Source organism: Symphalangus syndactylus, chromosome 20, assembly GCF_028878055.3.
Source record: "Symphalangus syndactylus isolate Jambi chromosome 20, NHGRI_mSymSyn1-v2.1_pri, whole genome shotgun sequence".
Classification (NCBI taxonomy): domain Eukaryota; kingdom Metazoa; phylum Chordata; class Mammalia; order Primates; family Hylobatidae; genus Symphalangus; species Symphalangus syndactylus.
Window position 1 is genome coordinate 24318107 of NC_072442.2, and position 20338 is coordinate 24338444.

General features: G+C 48.0%; 1 long non-coding RNA gene across 1 annotated transcript in view; it reads left to right on the forward strand.

The window, feature by feature from the left end:
• Positions 1 to 2006: 2006 nt before the first annotated feature.
• The window catches only part of LOC129469528 (uncharacterized), a 79747-nt gene continuing 61415 nt past the window's right edge, over positions 2007 to 20338 (forward strand). The window contains exons 1-2 of the long non-coding RNA XR_008653065.2: positions 2007 to 2224; positions 16926 to 16978. This is a non-coding gene — a long non-coding RNA (uncharacterized lncRNA). The remainder of the gene's footprint in view (positions 2225 to 16925; positions 16979 to 20338) is intronic.

Sequence of the window (20338 nt, forward strand, 5' to 3'; positions counted from 1 at the left end):
CCTCGGCCTTCCAAAGTGCTGGCCCCACGTCCGGCCCAGCGAGGCTTTTTAAATGGGGCAGAAACTTACTTCCCCTCCTCCTGGGCAAGAGCAGATTTTTCCACCCCAGTCCCTCTGGACTGAGAAATCACCAATGCCTGGGTGTGAATCAGGAGAATGTCTCACTCCTCATGGCTCAGGACTGCAGAGAATGCAATTGCACAGCTGGGATTTGGGGAGAGATTTAGAGGTGACAGTGAGAGAGAGAGTGGGCTCCTCATGTTTTTTTTGTTTTGTTTTTGAGACAGTGTTTCCCTCTGTCACCTGGGCTGCTGGAGTGCAGTGGCAAAATCATAGTTTGCTATGGCCTTAGGCTTCCAGGTTCAGGTGACCCTCCCATGAGCTGGGACCACAGGTACACACCACCACGCCTGGCTAATTTTTTGTATTTTTTGTAGAGATGGGGGTCTCACTCTGTTGTCCAAGCTGGTCTCAAATTTCCGGGCTCAAGCAATCCATCTGCCTCAGCCTCCCAAAGTGCTGGGATTGCAGGCATGAACCACTATGCACACTTCTTAAGCTAAATGAGAACACCATGGAGGGGAGAGTGTGCCTATGGAGTGAGTGTGTGTGAGGAGTGCATGTGAGGGGTGTGCTCATGAGTGTGTGCGCCCCATGCATGCAGGCTGCTCATTCATTCATTTAATACGTGCCAGTTGCACAGCGAAAGGTGAACACACACTGACCTGGTCCTCGTCCTCATGGAGCATGGAATCCAGTGGATCCAGTGGAGGAGAAAGAAACAAGAAAACAAAACAAAAGCTAGAGTGTGAGGCAGCTAGGGTGGGAGTGGGGAATAATGAGGGCTGGTGGGGAGAGCCTGCTGGATAGGTGGGTGTCTGATGGCCCTCTCAGAGCAGAGCATGGATGGTGGGCATCTGCTGAGCCTGGACCACCCAACTCCGCTTCCTCACAGGCCTTTAGTTTCTTTTGGGGAGGAACTGCCTCTTCTCTGCTGAACAGTCTACCAGGCTCCCTCTGCCCTGCCCTGCCATAGAGTGGACATGTGACCCATCTAGCCAGTAAGATTGTCCACCCCTCTAATTCATGGGGAGAAGGACAAGGACAGTCAGAGTCTCCCGGTTGCCTCCTGCCATGCATTCCTGCTCCCCACCCCCAATCTATGTGCTTTCCCTTCCCGCCGTTTGGCCCTCAGGAGCTGTCTCGGTTCCTGCCCTCATCCAGGCCTGTTTTTCCAGCCTTCCCACTGATTTTCTGAGCTCCTGTGGGTGTGCCTATCTCTGTGTGGGTTTGGTTTTGGCTTTTAAATGAGCAAAGGCAGAATCAGGTGGCATGAGCACAGATGAGGAGGCTCTTGGGAAACGCCCCCCTTCCATTGCACTCTTGGAAGGGAGTGTAGAGGCTGCTGTGTTTCCTGGGGCCGGCCACCTTGACACCGTGCCTGCACGCATGCAGCCCCGCAGCATGCTCCTTCACCAGCCAGCCCGAGTGCAGGGCCCTGGCCAGCCTTGCCGGGAGGAAATGCCAGCCGCGTTTCTTTAAGCCTCAGTCAGTCTCCCCAGGGACTCTTGACTGCCCTAATGCTTCCTCCTAGGCCTTGTCAGTGGTGCAGGCCTGGTCTGTCTGGAGCAGCAGGGCCTCCAGCAGGGGCCTGTGACTCAGGGCTCAGTCAGGCAGAGGCAGGATGTCAGTGCCATTCACTGGGCCACGAGGAATCTCACTCTTCTATTTATAGGCAGCGCAACTGTTGGCCCAGCCTGGCCAGGGGAAGTGGCTGCCGCTGCCAGCGAGTCAGGAGCTAGGATGAGGGAGGCATCGCGCTGCTCCCTCTGCCTGCTGGGGGAGGGGGGGATTTCCAGGTTAGGAGCAGCTCTTCCACTGCAGAATGGTCAAGGCTGGGACAGGCCGGAACAGTGAGCTCATGTGGCTTTATGACCCATCAACTGAGCAACAGGGTGGTGGACATGGGGTGGCTTGGTCTGTCATAAGCCTAGAAGGGAGGGCAGGATGGGGACCTCCCTGACCCTGCAGGGGGAAGAAGTAAGGTAAAGGCAATGCCCAGAGCCTGGCATCCTGAAGTTTGTCCCCAGACAACTCACCCCACTCTTTGTGCATTGGGGTCCCAACTTCATCTGTCAGAGACCCCTGTCCCCACCTGCCATCTTGCCCCACACCAAGACGGCTGCTTGTGCTTAGGAAGCTAACACTGGATACCTACTGAGAGGTGAGCCCTGTCACATCCATTCCTGCATCCAGTCTCACAACAGCTTCACAACATAAGCCCATTTAGCAGAAGTCAAAAGTGAGGTCAAGAGTGGTTAGGGCACTTGCCTGGCTTTGGGTGCGTGCACAAGTGTGCCCTCTGTGCATAAGTGTTATAAAATATCAGCTACCTTCCCATCACAGAGGAGCTGTGAGGGGAACTGAGATGGCTTTGGCCATTGTGAATCTGATGCCATCTCTGTTGGAGTGCCCGTCTACATGGTTGACCTCTGTCCTCAGTTGAGTGTGCATGAAGCGTGAAGGATTCTTGTGTTTGTTTCCTGCCCTGGACAAGGTGTCCCTGCAGGTCAGGAAGGGAGTCTCACTCCTCCTGTGACCCTAGACCCCAGCTTAGATGGAGCTTGGCACCAAGCAAGTGCTCAGTAGACTAGCTACCCCATGGGTCCGCAGAGGCTCCCCATCCCCAGACTTGGCCTCTTGCAGGCAGCAGCCCTGCTGGGTGCTCTACTGGGTGCTCTGCTGCATTGGGTCTGCACAAGGGGCAGGTACTCAAAGAATGAGGATAGGGGGACACTTCTTCCTGAAAGGCTGCCCGACGGGGAACCCCAGGCCTTCAGTCCTCATGTCAGGAGAGAGCCAATTTCCTGAACAGGAGGCCTTTCCAACTGAGTCCACTGGGGCCAGTTCAGAGGAGACCAGCCTGGGGCCACAGTGGATATTGCAGATCTGCTCTCCACATCAGGAGATAGGGGAGAAACCCTCATGCCTTCCTTTGCATTCCACAGGGCAGCCTCCCCAGCCCTGCGTTCCCTCCTGTGGCCCAGATCTGCCCAGTCTCCAGGGCTGCTGTGACTGCCCGCTGGTCTACCATGCGTGCTGCTACCAAGGGGCAGGTTACCCCTCCCGCCCCACCTGGCCCTGTTCGCCCATCTTCACTGGCCCTGAGGAAGCTGGGAGCACCTGGTCAGCCTTTACTGAAAGGCTCAGGCCATTATTCCAAAGCCAGGCAGAATGGGAGGGAAGAAGGAGGTGGGGGAGGCAATTGGAGTTGACACAAGATGAGGTCTCACTGCCTGGAGCTCCGGAGGGCCCCTTCTGGCTTCTTCTGCAGTCCTTGGCTCATCCCCTTCACCTCCTCCTATGGGAAGCCTTCCCTACCTCCCCAGCCAAATTTCTCACCCTTCCTTCCTACCCCACCACATCTCTTCCTAAGGTAATTAGGAAACCCCAGGGCCCTTCCTGAGTCTTGCAGAATTTGCAGGTCTGGCAGTCTCTACATGTCAGTGGCTTTCCTCTTGTGGGCAGGACCCCCTGAGGGAACACAGGAGGGAATGTGGTAGGGGAGGGGTTGGCTCTGAAGGGCTCCCTTGAGGAAAGGAGGATGAGTAGGAGTACAGTCAGTGTGAGCAGAAAAGGGGTCCCAAGGGATGAAGATCTCGAGGAGGGGAGGTAAAGCTTCGAGAACATGCTATGAGCTCCAGAGGGTGGAGGGGGTAAAGCGTGGAGTCACAGGGTGTGGGGGGAAGTATTCCAAGGCAGGAGATGGGGGGCAGATCTCGAGGGCCTCAGGGCAGGCCAAGCTTTCTTCTGAGCACAAAATTAGAGTCAGTCAAGGGTTTCAGGCAGGGTGCTGCTTTGCAGGCTGGGGTAAAGGTGGAGGAGATAGGGTGGCGGCAGGAGGGCCAGCTGAGGCTGGGGCAGTCTTCCTGCTGACAGATGGCAGCAGCTGAACTTGGGGAGGCGGGGGCAGTGGAGTAAATGGGAGGCTGGGAGAGAATTGAGAACTCTGATGTGGCCTTGATGCCCCCTCCCCAAGGCCCACCCATACCGGTGAGGATTGGGGTGACCCGTGTGAGGAGAGGGAGAGCCCCTGATGAGGCCAGAGTCCAGGCCCAGAGAGACCCTGTCTGCTGTGCCACACATGACATCATTTTTGTGTACTTAACACAAGGTAAACAGGGCTGGAAAAACCCAAGTACTCATTATCTGACTTAGTGGCTGCTGCTGGCTCCTTAACAACTGGTTTCCTGGGATTCTGCAGTTCTCCTGCAGAACGGAGCCAGACAGAGGGGCTTCCCTCCGGTGCACAGAGAATCCTTGCTCAGTCCCTGTGCTGGGGGCTCGCTGACCTCTTCCTTCTGGGAGGCTTTGAGTCATTCCCCACCAGTTCCTGGGGCTGGGCCTGCTGAGGGCTGGGCACCAGGCTGGGCATTTTTGGAGCATGACAGAGAGCAAAGCCCAAATGTGGTCAGGGGGATTTTGTTCCAGTGAGCAGGTGGGTTTGAGACCCCAGGAGCACAGGAAGGCAGTGGGAGCCCAGCAGGGAGGTTGTGGTAAGCACCCAAGCATGAGCTGGCCAAGTCCTGGAATCCCAGAGGGCACCTCGGAGGTTATCCATTCTTTTTTTTCTTTTTTCTGAGACAGAGTGTCACTCTGTCATCCAGGGTGGAGTGCAGTGGTGCAATCTCAGCTCACTGTAACCTCTGCCTCCAGGTTCAGGTGATTCTCCTGCCTCAGTCTCTCGAGTAGCTGAGATTACAAACATACACCACCACACCCAGCTAATTTTTGTATTTTTAGTCAGGGTATTTTGTATTTTAGAGACAGAGTTTCGCCATGTTGGCCTGGCTGGTCTTGAAGTCCCGTCCTCAGGTGATCCACCTGCCTCAGCCTCCCAAAGTGCTGGGGTTACAAGCGTGAGCCACCACACCTGGCCCATTTTGCCATTTGATTCTACAGATGGGTAAACTGAGGCCCAGAGGAGTCACAAGGCTCACTTAGAATCATATTGGGGGAGAACCAGGGGCAGGACTAAAACCCAGGTGTTCTGATGTTGGCGAGAAATTGGCTGGCTCTAGAAAGAAAAGCAAATTTAAGCATTTAGTCCCCTCCCCACTTCCACTCACACCCAAACATGCACACATGTCGGTTCTGCAAAACATCAATGATCTGTGAGAAATTTTTTCTTAGTGGGTAGGTTCCAAGTGCTTTCCTTTCACCCCCAGAACCCACCCCCAATCAAGGCCAGAGGATGACATTCCTTCCTTGGAAATAGCCAAAGGGTGGTTGGGCACGGTGGCTCACACCTGTAATCCCAGCACTTTGGGAGACCGAGGTGGGTGAATCACTTGAGGTCAAGAGTTGGAGACCAGCCTGGCCAACATGGTTAAACCCCATCTCTACTGAAAATACAAAAATTGCCGGGTGGGCGTGGTGGCACACACATGTAATCCCAGCTACTTGGGAGGCTGAGGCGGGAGGATCACATGAGCCTGGGAGGCGAGGTTGCAGTGAGCTGAGATCACACTGCTGCACTCCAGCCTGAGCCACAGAGTGAGACTCCGTCTCAAAAAAAAAAAAAAAAAAAAATAGCCAAAGGGTGACCAACAGCCGCCAGGCAGCCTCAGAGGACCGATTGTTTGCCACTGCTCTATGTGGCGGCACTGGGTGCCTCTGGTCCCAGTCCACCCTCCCTACCCCACTCCAGTCCTCCATGTTCCCTGGATGGAGGCCCCAGCAAGGCTAGAACCTTTCAAAGAGCCCAGAGGCATAGCAAGTTCCTGCACTAATGACACTCAGGGGCTCTAGGTCCTTCACGTGCAAAGCAAACCCTGAAAAATAATCTGGTGGATTTTGTTCTCTGCCTTAAAGAACAGCAACCACAGACAACAATATTCTTCTTTTTCTAATGTCAGTTGAGTTTAACAGACAGGCAGCATGGAGGAAAGCTGGAAAACTAGCCCTGCAGCCTTGGACAGATCCCTAACTCCCTTTGGGCCTCAGTTTCCCCATCGGTATCGAACCCTAAGCATTCTTAAGCTTCACTAATCTGTGAGTTTGAATGACCAGTTAATATTAATGACCAAAGCCTGCTCACCCTAGGCCCCTACTTCTGCTCCCAGGGCCTTTATAAGAGGGAGGCAGGAGGGTCAGAGTCAGAGGCCGTGACATGGTGGCAGAAGCAGAGGGAGAGAAGGCAAGGGTCAGTGAGATGCAAGGAAAGGGCCAGGAGCCAAGGCAACAGGTGGCTTCTAGAAGTTGGAAAAGGCAAGGAAACAGATTCTCCCCTAGAGTGTCCACAAGGAACACAGCACTGCCAGCACCTTGGTGTGAGGACTTCTTCTCCAGAACCATAAGAGAGTAAACGTGTGTTGTGTTAAGTTATGAAATTTACAGTTGTTTATGACAGCAGCGATTGGACACTGGATGGCTCAAGAATCGAAAGTGGCTGGCTCAAGGGTAGGATAGACACCACTCCTGCTCATCTCAGGCCACCTGCCTGGCCTCCTCTGCCCCTTCTGCCCAGTGAGTGCCACTTCCTTGGTGACTCTGAGACACAGCTACCTCTGTTGGCCTCACTTTCCACGTGGGCTTCTGCAAGGGCCACCAAGGTCTGTGGGTTGCTGACTGATCACCCTAGCAACAAGTGTTTGCAATCTTTTTTTTTTTTTTTTTTGAGAAGGAGTCTCGCTCTGTCGCCCAGGCTGGAGTGTAGTGGCGCAATCTCGGCTCACTGCAAGCTCTGCCTCCTGGGTTCACGCCATTCTCCTGCCTCAGCCTCCCGAGTAGCTGGGACTACAGGTGCCCACCACCACACCCAGCTAATTTTTTGTATTTTTTCGTAGAGACAGGATTTCATGTTAGCCAGGATGGTCTCAATCTCCTGACCTCGTGATCCACCCGCCTCAGTCTCCCAAAGTGCTGGGATTACAGGCGTGAGTCACAGCGCCCGGCCTTTTTTTTTTTTTTTTTTTTTTGAGACAGAGTCTCCCTCTGTCACCCAGGTTGGAGTGCAGTGGCGTGATCTCAGCTCACCACAACATCCACCTCCTGGGTTCAAGCTATTCTCCTGCCTCAGCCTCCTGAGTAGCTGGGACTACAGGTGTGTGCCTCCATGCCCAGCTAATTTTTGTGTTTTTATTAGAGACAGGGTTTCACCATGTTGGCTAGGCTCGTCTAGAACTCCTGACCTCAGGTGATTCCCCCACCTCAGCCTCCCAAAGTGCTGGGATTACAGGTTTGAGCCACTGCACCCGGCCTTTTTTTTTTTTTCTTTTTGAGACGGATTCTCACTCTGTCACCCAGGCTGGAGTGCAGTGGTGCAATCTCGGCTCACTGAAACCTCTGCCTCTCAGGTTCAAGCAATCCTCCTGCCTCAGCCTCCCGAGTAGCTGGGACTATAGGCATGTGCCAACACGCCAGGCTAATTTTTTTTTTTTTTTTTTTAGTAGAGACAGAGTTTCACCATGTTGGCCAGGATGGTCTCAATCTCTTGACCTCATGATCCACCCACCTCAGCCTCACAAAGTGCTGGGATTAGAGGCATAAGCCACCACGCCTGGCCAGCATTTGCAATCTTTAAGGGACAGTGGTAGCAGTAGCTTGGCCTTTTTCTGGGTCCTGAGTGTTACACCTGCATGTGAGTGTATATGCACCCACACACACGTGCTTGCACACACACAAACACATGCTATCCCCTGAACGCAGACCCACTGCCCAGCCAGAGCCAGCAGCCTCATGATTTAGGATTTTGTTCTCTGCCTGAAAGAACAGCCACTACAGACAACAGGACCACCCTCACCAACAGCACCCAGGCTGGTTTCTGAGGGGAGCTCCCTATGCTGAATGTCCCTTACCTCATCACTTCTTCCCAGGAACCCCCATTCTCCACCCACCCCACCCTCTCCAAGGTGGTCAGACATTCTCAGTAGGAATGTCCCCAGCTGTGGATGTGGTTCAAGGTTTCTGATTTCTTACCGAGAGGCCTCTCAGCCTCCATAGGTCCACATGCAGGAAGTCCTCAACGTCCTCTCGATAGGCTCTTGGAAACTGCAACTTTCAGCAAAATGACACACAGCAGGTTCTCAATAATGTCGTTTCGTCCCGTGTCGTTTCTTTAATAATTGATTTCATTATACATCATTTTGCTCAAAGTCACAGTCTCCAAGAACCTATTGAGGACGTTAACTGAGGACTTACTGTACGTGCTAGGGATGGGGTATGGAAGGTGCCGAACTCCACCTGCCATGAGTTAGCCAGGGACCAGCGTCCAGGGCAGGACCTACCATGCCCATGTGGCTTGTAACCTGGCTGTGGGAGGGAGGTGGGTGATGGTTGTATATGAGCCCCCATGCCTCCCTGATCATTTTCTGGCCTGGACCCCTGCTATTGATGTCCCCAGCCCCTTCTCATCCTCCAGGTTTGTTTGTCCTCTGCCTCCCCTTCACCAGTGGCATAAGCAAGCCCCCTTCCCATGGCCCAGTTCAGCAGTTTCTTTCTGGAGAAACCACTGACAACAGTCAGTTTTGCAGGATCTTGGGAACATTTTCCTTTGAAAGACTTTTTAAGCTTTTATTTAATTACACAAGTGACACATGTTTCCTGAAGGAAAAAAAAAAAAGCAACAAACAGAAGTGATCTCTCATCCTACCTATATCTATATAGAAATAATAATCTGCTAAGCCACTGCTGAAGTCTTGCTATATATCTGATCTACTTCTAATAATCTGATATCTGATAATTGACCACTACTGAAATATTGTTTATTTGTGTTATGCACATTTTTAAGGCTTTTGGTGTATATTCCTGGCCCCCTCTTAAATCCAGACCCATTTCTTTCATGCTTTGGATTTGTCACTTACTTTAGCATTAACTCAAGGACAAATAAATTTCAGTGGGGAATCTGTATTTACAATTTTCTAGGCAGCTTCTGTCCATTAATATGCATGCATGAAAAAAATGACTCTAGTTTCCATTTTTAAAATGCCAAGCATATTCTCACCCCAGTGTTCCTGTGCACCTGGCTCTTCTTGGTAGTTTTGAGGGTTTTGGATTAAATTGTGTTTTTTTCCTTCTAGAATGTGAAGTCCCTAGATGAAGCCAAAGACAGTATAATTTCTCTGAGCCTCAGTTTGCTCATCTGTAAAATGGAGATATTATGAGTACTTTGCAGTATTTTCATGCAGGTGAAAAGAACCCAACTCCACGTCTGACATGATGAAATCTCCAAATTTTAACTGTCCTCTCCCTTCCAGGGCCAGGTGGGGTGTGCAGTGGGGTCTCTGGGCCCAGGTGTTGTCATTGGACCCTTGGTTCCTCCTGGGCTCTGTTCCCAGCTTTTCCTACCCATATTTTCAGGTGCCCAAGGCTAACTGCCTCCCGCAAGAGCAACCCCCAGATTCGTTCCACCTTAAAAGGTCCTTGAGCTCTCACCAGAACAACCAAACGAGAGAACAGAACATTAGAGAAAATTGCTTGTCTAAAATAGACAAATAATTTTCATTTCATCCTTCTCTCCACGCTCCACTTTATCTGTCTCCTTGCTGTCCCTTTTTCTACATAAGCCAGGCACGAGGGCGATATTATTCTTCTAAATTCTCGAGATGGATTATGTAATAATCTAGACTGAAAAAAGAAAAGGCAACTGCTTGGTAAATGGACACGAGTCTTTGCAGCTATTTAAAAAGATAAAGCCCAGATCATCCTTGCCTTCCAGTACTCAGTAGTAGCTGATTGCCCTTATTCTTGGGTTTTGCAGAGAGTCCCAGCTGGGCCTGTTTGGAACTGTATTGCCCAACTTCCCTGATGATCAGAATCACCTGGGATGTTTATGACATTGCAGCTTCGTGGGCTCCAGTCTAGACCTTCTGACTCAGATTTTTCAGGGGAGAGGTTTGCACATTTACAAATGTACCTTGTATTTAGGTCTATACATTTACAAATGTACATTGTATTTAATGAGTGGCCCCGGATGATTCTTAATGTCAGGAAAATATGGTCAACATTGTTAATAGAGGGAGAAAGCCTCAGTAGTTTTCAACCGTGTTTGCACATTAGGGTCTCCTGGGGACTTTTAAAAGCTCCAATGCCCAGTTATATCAGAATTCCAATCATCTTGAACCACATTCAGGGGTGAGTTGAAAGACCTCTGACATGGACCAAGAGTCCAGGGTTCTGAAAGAGAAAGCCCTGGCTTTGTCACTAATTCGCTGGGTAGCATCTCCAGGCCCCATTTCCCATACATACAAAATGAAGGACATGGACTAGCCCAGTGGGAAAATACTTTCTGTCCTGTGTGGCAGTCTGGTTGATGGGTAGCCACTGTCTGGGTCACAATGCTGAGAAGAGCTCTGAAGCTGGGACTGGGCTAAACAGGAGAGTGCCTTGATGGATTAATGATGTCTGCCATAGATGCACAGGAGAGGTGTTGGCTGATACATTAACATGCAAGAGCCAAGTATCCCTGGACTAGGTCATCTGTAAGGGCCCATTTAAGCCTCTGTGATGTAATAATAATGAACATAGCACCAGGTTCATTGTGATGCATAGTTGACATAACCTATGCAAATAACACCTTGCAACATTTGAGGTGCTGTACAGATGTTGGCTATTATAATAATAGTTATTATTTTAGTTCTTGGATGCTACTTCTTCAACACTTTTTAAGGCAGGGTCATGAGTAGCAAGTGGCCTGTCTGGGCCAGGGTAGGATGAGGTGTGAGGTCAGAATGCAACATTGGAGGCCAGGCACGGTGCCTCACACCTGTAATCCCAGCACTTTGGGAGGCCAAGGCAGGCGTATTACTTGAAGTCAGGAGTTCGAGACCAGCCTGGCCAACGTGGTGAAACCCTGTTTCCATTCAAAATACAAAGAAAAAAAAATCAGCCAGGCGTGGTGGCGTGCACGTGTAATCCCAGTTTCTTGGCAGGCTGAGGCAAGAGAATTGCTTGAACTCGGGGGAAGCAGAGGTTGCAGTGAGCCGAGATCCTGCCACTGGACTCTGGCCTGGGCAACAAAGTGAGTGAGACTCTGTCTCAAAAAAACAAACAAAAAAATGCATCATTGGACGGGTAGTCACATGGGATTACAGGAATGAATAGGTGAAAATATTAGAGATTTCAAAGCTAGAACTCTTTTTTTAACCTGAGGAGGGAAATGATAGAGGAAAGACAACATATGGAGTTCTAGTTCCAGCGCACATCTCTGCCCCAACCAGCCTACAGCCCATAGAGTCTTTCTACTCTCAGGCAGGATTCTACGTAAGGACTCCATCCATCCAACCACACACCCACCAGCCCATCCACCCACCCACCCTTACTCATTCACCCATACATCCATCCATTTATCCATTTATTGAGCATTTTCCATGTACCTGGCCTACCTAGGTGCTGGAAGATAGGGCTGCTATGTTTCACAACACCAGGGGACAGCATTTACACCATGGTCTTTGAATAGATCCACTGGGCACAGAGTGAACAAGACAGCCGGGTACAGTGGATCATGCTTGTAATCCCAGCACTTTGGGAGGCCAAGGCAGGTGGAACACGAGGTCAGGAGTTCAAGACCAGCCTGGCCAACACAGTGAAATCCTGTCTCTACTAAAAATACAAACATTAGCTGGGTGTGGTGGTGGGTGCCCGTAATCCTAGCTAGTCAGGAAGCTGAGGTAGGAGAATCGCTTGAATCCAAGAGGTGGAGATTGCAGTGAGCCGAGATCATGCCACTGCACTCCAGCCTGGGCAACAGAGCTAGACTCAAAGACAGACAAGGTCTTTGCTGGCATGGATCTTTCATTCTAAACAGGGGAAAGATAACAAAAAAGCAAACAGTGAATCGGCAAGATCATTTGACATAGTGATAAGTTCTAAGAAACTGAAACAGAGTGATAGGGTGTGATGCACAGTAACGGAGGGGGATAGGCTGGGACCCTAGTTTGGATGGGATGCCCAGGAAAGGTGATATTGGAGTAAAAGCCTAAATAACCAGAAGGAGCTTTCCAAGTGAAGTTCTAAGGATAGAGCACATCAGACAGAGGGAACTGCGAATGCAAAGGCCCTGTGGTGGGAACAGTGCTTGGTACCAAAAGAATGCCAGTGTGGGCAGGGCGTGGTGGCTCACACATGTAATCCCAGCACTTTGGGAGGCCGAGGTGGGCAGATCACGAGGTCAGGAGATTGAGACCATCCTGACTAACATGGTGAAACCCCGTCTCTACTAAAAATACAAAAAATTATCTGGGCACGGTGGCGGGTGCCTGTAGTCCCAGCTACTCAGGAGGCTGAGGCAGGAGAATGGCATGAACCCAGGAGGCAGGGCTTGCAGTGAGCCAAGATTGCACCACTGCACTCCATCCTGGGCGACAGAGACTCCGTCTCAAAAAAAAAAAAAAAAAGAATGCCAGTGTGGCTGTGTTACTAGAAAGTAACCCAAGAGAGGGTTCTTTGACCTCGGGCAAGTCCATAGAATAAAGTGAAAGCAAGTTTATTACAGAAGTAGAGAAACAAGAGAATGGCAACTCCACCAGCAGAGCAGCAGCATGGGTTGCTAAACTGAGTATACTAATAGTTTTGTTGGTTTGTTAGTTTGTTTTGTTGTTTGTTTGGGTTTTTTTAGATGGAGTTTCACTCTTGTTGCCCAGGCTGGAGTACTATGTCGTGATCTCGGCTCAGTGCAACCTCCACCTCCTGGGTTCAAGGGATTCTCCTGCCTTAGCCTCCCATGTAGCTGGGATTACAGGCATGCACCACACGCCTGGTTAATCTTTGTATTTTTTGTAGAGACAGGGTTTCACCATGTTGGCCAGACTGGTCTCAAACTCTTGACCTCAGGTGATCTGCCCACCTCGGCCTCCCAAAGTGCTGGGATTATAGGCGTGAGCCACTGGGCCAGGTCTGTTATTTCTTGATTATATGTTAAACAAGAGGTAGGTTACTGGTGAGTTTTCTGAGACAGGGTTAGGCAATTCACAGAACTGAGGGTTCCTCCCCTCTTAGACCATATAGGGTAACTTCCTGACATTGCCATGACATTTGTAAACTGTCATGGCACTGGTGGGACTGTCTTTTGGTATGCTAATGCATTATAATTAGCATATAATGAGCCATGAGGATGACCAGAGGGCACTTTCATGACATCTTGGTTTCGGTGGGGTTTGGCCAGCTTCATCCTGTTTTATCAGTAGGGCCTTTGTGACTTGTATCTTGTGCCAACTTCCTATCTCATCCTGTGACTAAGAACACCTAACCTCGTGGGAATGCAGCCCAATAAGTTTCAGCTTTATTTTACCCAGACCCTATTCAAGATGGAGTTGCTGTGGTTTGCACACCTCTGACAGCTGGAGCTAAGTGTATGAAGAGAATAGTATGAGATGGTGGAACTTTTGGCTTAAGCAACTGGGTGAATTGTTGATGCCATTTCCTGAGAAGGGAAGACTGAAGGAGGAACAGATGAGTGGAGAAGAGATCTATTTTGGCTATGTTGCCTTGAGGTGCATGTAAGATATTCATGTGGAGATACTGAATAGGCAATTCAATTTAGTAGTTTGGAACTCAGAGATTGGGTTGGAGGTATGGATTTGGGAGCTGTGGTAGACATGGAATTTCTTGCCCAATATCTATACCCCTTTTCATGATAACTACTCTAATGTATGTTCCTGTGTCCATATCTCCAATATGCCTGGAGGGAAATAACGGCACCCTTGCGCTAGGGGTGGAAGATAGAACTCAAGCCCAGGCCAATCAATAATCCCAACTTCTGGTCTTGTAAGTGGCTCTGGAGTGGGCACTTGACTCTATTTGGAGCAATGCAATTACAGAAGACGAGTGTGAGGGTTTTCTGGCTCTTTCAAGTGCACATTGGAAGAGGCCTCTCTCTCCCTGAACATGAAGAATCACGTAGCCGTAGAAGCTGTTCACAGCTATCTTGCCACCACAAGCACAGCCAGGATTACAGTAACATTGATTCAGTAAAAGGTAGAGCCAAGGAATATGGAAAAAGAATGGTAAAAGTCCTAACACTGAGTCACCAAAGCCCACCCTGCCTCAGAATTTTGTGAGATGCAAAATTCACTCAAATGTCTAAACAACTAGGTTAGGTTGAAATCTCTGGTACACACACACACACACACACACCAACTGATGCTAGCCATGGGTTAGACGCCTAGGGAGAGTGTGGATGGACCTGCACATGAGTGGACCAGGAGGAAGGCTACTGAAAGTTTTCCAAAGAAGGGGCGCTGGGATCCCTGGACGCAGCCATCCTGGAAGTTTTCCTATGTGGAGTCTGGGTCTCTTCTAGTGAAGAGGAAGTGAATGGAAAAATCTCAGGTCTTTGTGCCAGACAAGCTAGATTTGAACAGCCTCTGCCATTTGCTTATGGGGGAGTTTTGGCAACTTGCTGAACCTCTCTGAGCCTCAGTTCCTTCCCCTATTCAAAGGAGGTCACGGTAGCCACATCATAGGGTTGTGTGAAGGTTATGCAGTATAAAAACTGTGAGGTGGAGGGCTGGCTTTCTGCCCCTCCTTTCTGCCCTCTCCTTCGTGATGACAGGCTGCTCTCTCTCAAAGCATATTGAGGGATGCTGAGTCATTTTATAAAACTAAAAATGTTAAGTGCTCCCTCAAATGACTGTCTCCAGAGAAGCAGTTGATAGCCAAGCACATTTGTCCCTCCTTTTCACGCATGGATCACATTTTAGCATGAAAATAGATGCTCTAATTAGGGGAGAAAGGAGCATCAGCTCCCATCTGCTGGCTGCTAAGTGATGGCTCACAGGGACAGGGAGGAAGGGCTGCTTCCAACACAGGGATGTGATGACCTGTGGGATGGCACCCCACCCTGAGAGGTCCCTGAGGGGCAGACCCAAAGGTGGGAAATACAGAGCTTTTGCTGAACTGGAAGATAATTCCTGGAGATGAGGCAGTCCCAGGGGGCCAGGATGCTGATTATGGAGGAGTCAAGCCTGCCTAACTCCTCTCCGCAAAGGGCAGATAGTGAGGTTCTGCCAGGCCACTGCCATGAGTCTTGTTATCTACGAAGGAGGCATTTCTTGGCTGGGTCCAAGTGTCAGTTCTGCCTCTCACTAACTCTATGACCTGGGCAATGCATTTAATGCCCTTGTACTTCTGTTCTTCCATCCATAAAACATAAAATTGGGAGAGTCACGGCTGCTTCAGGTACATTCATAACCCAATGGGGGAAGGCAAATGGTATAACTCCTATTAAGGAGAATGTGGTCATTTCTAGTAAAATGACATATGCAATTGCACTTTGACCAGCATTGCTGTTACCAGAAAGGGGTCCTGATCCAGACCCCAAGAGAGTGTTCTTGGATCTCACACAAGAAGGAATTCAGGGCAATTCCATAAAGTAAAGTGAAAGCAAGTTTATTAGGAAGGAATTAAAGAATGGCTATTCCATAGACAGAGCAGTCCCAAGGGCTGCCGTTTGTCCATTTTTATGGTTATTTCTTGAAGACATGCTAAACAAGGGGTGGATTATTCATGCCTCCCCTTTTGAGACCATATAGAGTAACTTCCTGTTGTTGCCATGGCATTTGTAAACTGTCATGGCACTGGTGGGAGTGCAGGATGACCTAAGGTCACTCTTGTCACCATCTTGGTTTTGGTGGGTTTTGGCCAGTTTCTTTACTACCTTGTTTTATTAGCAAGGTCTTTATGACCTGTGTCTTGTGCCGACCTCCTATCTCATTCTATGATTAAGAATGCCTTAACTTACTAGGAATGCAGCCCAGCAGGTCTTAGCCTTATTTTACATAGCCCCTATTCAAGATGGAGTTACTCTGGTTCAAATGCCTCTGACAATCCTACCCTCTAAGAATCTATCCCAAATCCACAATGGCAAAAATACAAAACATATATACTTAGTCTGTTTGATACAGCATGATCTGTACTAGAAAAAGGATGGGCTGGGCACAGTGGCTCAAGCCTATAATCCCAGCACTTTGGGAGGCCAAGGCGGGTGGATCACCTGAGGTCAGGAGTTCAAGACCAGCCTGGCCAACATGATGAAACCCCTTCTCTACTAAAAATATAAAAATTAGCCAGGTGCAGTGGTGGGCTCCTGTAATCCCAGCTACTAGGGAGGCTGAGGCAGGAGAATTGCTTAAACCTGGGAGGCAGGGGTTGCAGTGAGCCAAGATCGTGCCACTGCACTCCAGCCTGGGCAGGAGAGTAAGACCCTGTCTAAAAAAAAAAAAAAAGAAGAAAGAAAGAAAGAAAGAAAGAAAGAAAAAGGCTGGAAACAACCAAAATATCCATCAATCAGGCTGATTGAATAAGCTATGATCCACCTATATAATGGAGTACTATGCAGCTGCTAAAAGGAACAAGGATTATTTCTATGTGTTGCTTTGGGGTGATTGCCAGGATACAGTGTTACATGAAAAAAGTAAGATGGAGAAAATATGTTTAGTATACAGCCATTTATCCAAGAAAGGAGGGAGGGAACACACACACACACACACACACACACCCCACAGAACTTTTTAATCGGGAGGATATTTTTAACTGGTTACCTATAAGCAAGCGGAGGTAGAGAATGAGGTGGAAGGGCAAAGATAGAGTCTAGATTTCTCTGCAAGTGGTTCACAATACCATTCCCTCTGTAAATATTTGGAATCTTTCATAATGCAAGTTTTTATTTTTAAACGATTTTAAAATAATGATTTTAAATGATTTTTTTCATAATGCAACTTTTTATTTTTAAATGATTTTCCTTTCTTTACACTGGCCAGTGGACCAAATGGCACGGAGAGAGCCACCACCAACCTAAAGCCTTACTATGGACTTTTCTGTGAGAAATAGCAAGCCTTTTCTTATTTCTTGTTTCTGTGACTGACTGATATCTATTTGTTCTGCAGCTTCGTTCACTCTAACACACAATCCCACAATGTATCTTCCAGGTCTTGCCTTGGCCTTTCCTTCCTGGCTCAAAACCTGCGGATTCACCTCACAGGTGAGCAACCTCCAGCTTGACCTCAAGTCCTTCTTTTACAATATGTTCTCAAGGAGACAGAAGCCAAGAGTCTGGGCCCTGCCTCTTCCTTAGCTCCGGCCCCAGGCTCACAAAGGAGTTGGAGGTACACTGGCAGTTCTATATGAATGCTGTCCACTTATTCTATGAGCAAGGGGACACTTGTTTTGGCCCAGTGGTTTTCAGTATTCTCCTTCTCCTCCTCTCCCTCCTCCTTCTCCTCTCCTTTCTCCTGCCACCTCCCTCCGCTCCTCACCCTCCTGCCTCCCCAACCTGCTGTTATATGTGACTTCTAGTAAGTCTCCTTAAAAGGAAGAGAGGATTTCCTTCTTTTCCCCTACCCCATCTCACTGCCTGAAATGTGGATGCAATGACTGCAGCTCTAGTAGCCATTTTGGACCCTGAGGACAAGAGTCACATCCTAGAAGTGACAGAGCAGAGAGCTGGAGGAAGCCTGAATCCCTGATAATTCTGTGGCATCACCACACCACACCAGGCTCAGGCCACCTACGTCTGAACTTCATAAAAGATATGATAGTGTGGTCGGGCGTGGTGACTTGTGCCCGTAATCTCAGCACTTTGGGAGGCCAAGGCAGGTGGATCACTTGAGGTCAGGAATTCGAGACCAGCCTGGCCAACATGGCGATATCCTGTGTCTATTAAAAATACAAAAATTAGCAGGGTGTAGTGGTGCATGCCTGTAATCCCAACTACTTGGAGGCTGAGGCAGAAGAATTGCTTGAACCCAGCAGTCGGAGGCTGCAGTGAGCTGAGATCAAGCCACTCCACTTCAGCCTAGGTGACAGAGTGAGACTCTGCCTCAAGAAAATAAATAAATAAAAGATATGATAGTATTAGAGAAATTAACTTCTATTTAAGCCATTGTTATTTTATGATTAAAAAAACCCAAACAGTTTAATCTATCCTAATTGATAAGTCTTTACTCCCCAACATCAGCTCAGATGTGCCTCTGCAGGGCCCCAGACTACACTGAATACTGTTCTGGCCATAGGAAAGTCAGCTGGTTATTGTGAACTGTGCTGACTCTTAGAGCTTCTGCCCAGAATGAAACGTGTTGACTCTGCTCACATCGTGTTGACCAAAGCAAGTCATGTGGCCAAATCTTATGGCAATGGGGTGGGGATATAGAATCCCCTCAAGGGGAAGGACAGGGAATATTTAGAAATAATAATATGATCCATCCTAACAGTGAACAAAACCAAGGCCCAAAGAAGTAAAGTGGCTTACCTGAGGTTTTACAGACTAGTAGCAGGCAGAGTTCGAATCCTGGTTGAGGCCTAGTATGGTGGCTCATGCCTGTAATCCTAGCACTTTGGGAGGCCAAGGTGGGTGGATCACCTGAGGTCAAGAGTTTGAGACCAGCCTGGCCAACATGGTGAAACCCTGTCTCTACTAAAAATACAAAAATTAGCCAGGAGTGGTGGCAGGTGCCTGTAATCCTAGCTAGTTGGGAGGCTGAGGCAGGAGAATAGCTTGAACCTGGGAGACGGAGGTTGTAGTGAGCCGAGACTGCGCCATTGCACTGCAGCCTGGCAACAAGAGCAAAACTCCGTCTCAAAAAAAAAAAAAGAAAAAAAAAGAAGAAGAACCCTGGTTGGGCTGATTTCAACTCTAATGCTCTTTCCTTTACACTTTACCATGTCTCAAAAGGAACACTTGATTTGGGAACACACAATGGCTTCCAAGAAGGCAGTGCTTGGTGAAATCAGGCTCACCTACCAGGTCTTATTTCCATGATTTATCCCTTTCCTGTAGTCTTCTTTGGGGCAGCAGTTATAATCGCCCTCTCTTCTCTTCCCCTCTTTTGAAGTCCAAGGTATCAAAATTTATTACTACAGTGGAGACTAGGAAGTGCACCCCTGCCCAACTTGAGGAAGGATAACAAAATGTGTGGAGGAATGTGTGAAATAGCCTTCACATGCGAATACAGATATTCCCAGAGGCAAAGGCAACACAGTGTGACCATATTGGGACCTTTCCAATGAATTCAGATATTTTAAGGATATAGACAAAAGTCAGGAGGAAAGGCATATTCCTAAGTGGTATGCAGGAAAGAATTATGGGATATTGTGGGTCTTTACATTTTTCTCTTGTGTTGTGAGCTCTTCTGGCTCCTTCATCTTCCAAACCACTAATTCGATTTTCCACATAACCAATCCACCTTTCAGTAGTCAATGTATTTTAAATATTTAAATTTGTACAGTATCTTTTACTGCCAGAAACTTTTTAAATGCTCTAACTGTATCTCCTCAAGAGTTTTTTTTTTCCCTTTTCAGTTAACTTTCTTGTGTAATTCTTCCATTAGTTCAATAGGAGCCACTTGTTCAACTAACAAAAAATGAGAAAAGGAAAAAGAAGGGAAAGTAAGTAATAAAAACTCTAATAAAGAAAAAGCATAAAATAAAATTGGTAGGAATAAAATTGAGAATATCAGTTATAATACCAAAAGACTGTCAAAGTAAATTTATAAAACAAAATATCATATATACAAGCATATACTTATAGTTAAACAGTAAAAAGTGTAGAAAATAAAGGGATGGAAGAAAAATAAGGTAGTAGTGGTGATGTTAGTATCAGACAAAATGAAATTTAGGATCAAAGACATTCAATTGGTCAAAGAGGAACATTACATAATAATAAGATAATATTCTTTATAAAGAAGAGGTAGTAAACATAAAGCCTTATGAAGCAAACAATATAGCAGGTAAATATAATATTTAAGGCAAATACTCCTAATGATACTAAGAGAATTTAATAAAAATTTATGTATGGTGGAAAAATTTTAAATATCCCTTTAAGAATTTGACAAGTCAAGTAGTTAAAATATGAGCAAGGACTTATAGAATATGAGTGTTCTCATTGATAAGCTTGGTTTAATATGCTAGAATTTTTTAGTCTTTTTTTTTTTTGAGACAGAGTTTCACTCTTGTTGCCCAGGCTGGAGTGTAGTGGCATAGTCTCGGCTCACCGCAACCTCTGCTTCCCGGGTTCAAGCGATTCTCTTGCCCCAGCCTCCCAAGTAGCTGGAATTACAGGCATGCACCACCACGCCTGGCTAATTTTGTATTTTTAGTAGAGATAGGGTTTCTCCATGTTGGTCATACTGGTCTCGAACTCCCGACCTCAGGTGACCCACCTGCCTTGGCCTCCCAAAGTGCTGGGATTATAGGCATGAGCCACTGCGCCTGGCCTTTTTAGTCTATTATGTATTTTTTTTATATTAATGACACAGCTACCAAAGTCAATTCTGAACAATTAAAAATGTAACGGAAGCCTTGATAGCATAAAACCATCAATTCTTCCAAATTAATTTATAAATTT